Source organism: Nansenia antarctica, assembly GCF_963989245.1.
Source record: "Nansenia antarctica genome assembly, chromosome: 1".
In the NCBI taxonomy this organism is placed as follows: Eukaryota; Metazoa; Chordata; class Actinopteri; order Argentiniformes; family Microstomatidae; genus Nansenia; species Nansenia antarctica.
The window spans coordinates 2,523,571-2,524,789 of record NC_137674.1 but is presented as its reverse complement, the minus strand read 5'-3'; positions in this window follow the sequence as shown (position 1 = coordinate 2,524,789).

Sequence of the window (1,219 nt, the reverse complement as noted above, 5' to 3'; positions counted from 1 at the left end):
CCAGATTTCGACTATGTTTAAAATTACTGGTACAACAGACTTTCATCTAGGTTTAACTGGGAATTAATAGCTGTTACACTAGGTATACAAGTTTAATGAATTTGTAAAAGGTTTATTGAAAAATGTAGGGAAAGGGTCTTCAGGTGGTGGCGGTGGAGGAGTGGTGGCGAAAAACTGGTCGATGATCACTGAAACAGCAAGAGAGAGAACAGACAGGTTACTTGACTATTTTAGCTGATAGAAGTTCAGATACTCTTCCTGGTTAAACTTGCACTATCTAGCTTCATACTGTATCAATTTATAGCAAAGAATTAACATAGGAATATCTTTTTACAATTTAGATAAGTGGTCGGATCCACTGGTTCACCTTTTTTCTGTGACCAACAATAATCATTGGACATGAATCTAAATCTAAATTGTTCCCTGTGAAAACGTCTTGCGTCATACATACGTAACCGGACCAGGCAATGTTCAGGCTTCTGTTCACACATAAGCCTTCCCCCTAAATTCCATGGCTTTATACAAGGTCCTGACCAGGGTAATTGCCAGATACAATTTCCCTGGTCAGTCGCGTTCACACATATACCGTACCAAGGGTTGTTTCTGAATAAAGCCGGTTAGGGTTAGTGTCTCTGGCAGTTTGATACTTATGATACTCCGTCCATCGCCTCTTAGGGTTCTTGTCTTGGCAGATGCTTCCTTGTCATGGCGGAGGACTTCCTGGTCTGGCTGTTGTTCTCGTTGTCCTAGACCTCGTCCACCTCCATGGGCTCCACATCCTTGTCAGACGGCACTTTTGGAGCCATTGGCAGGAAGACCTGGCTGAAGGCCGACTGGAAGGCTAGAATGTGAAATACAAATGAAATGAATTAAAATAAACTAGTATATTGTGGACCTTTAACTGTTGCCACAAAGTTGGAAGCGTACAATTCTCTGGAATCACATGATATGCTGTAGCCTTAATATTTCCCTTCACTGGAACTAAGGGGCCTAGCCCAAACCATGAAAACAGCCCCAGACATTAATACTTTTGTCCATATAGTGTATAATATGCATTCATATGTCTAAATAACACACATTCCATAATATGTATATAGTGGACCTTTAAGAAATGTACTCACCAGCAGCAGAGACTGTAGGGACAGTATTCTGTTGGGGACCTTGTCCCTGTGTCTGGTACTGGCTGAAGACTGGCTGGAACTGGAAGGCTAGAGTGTGA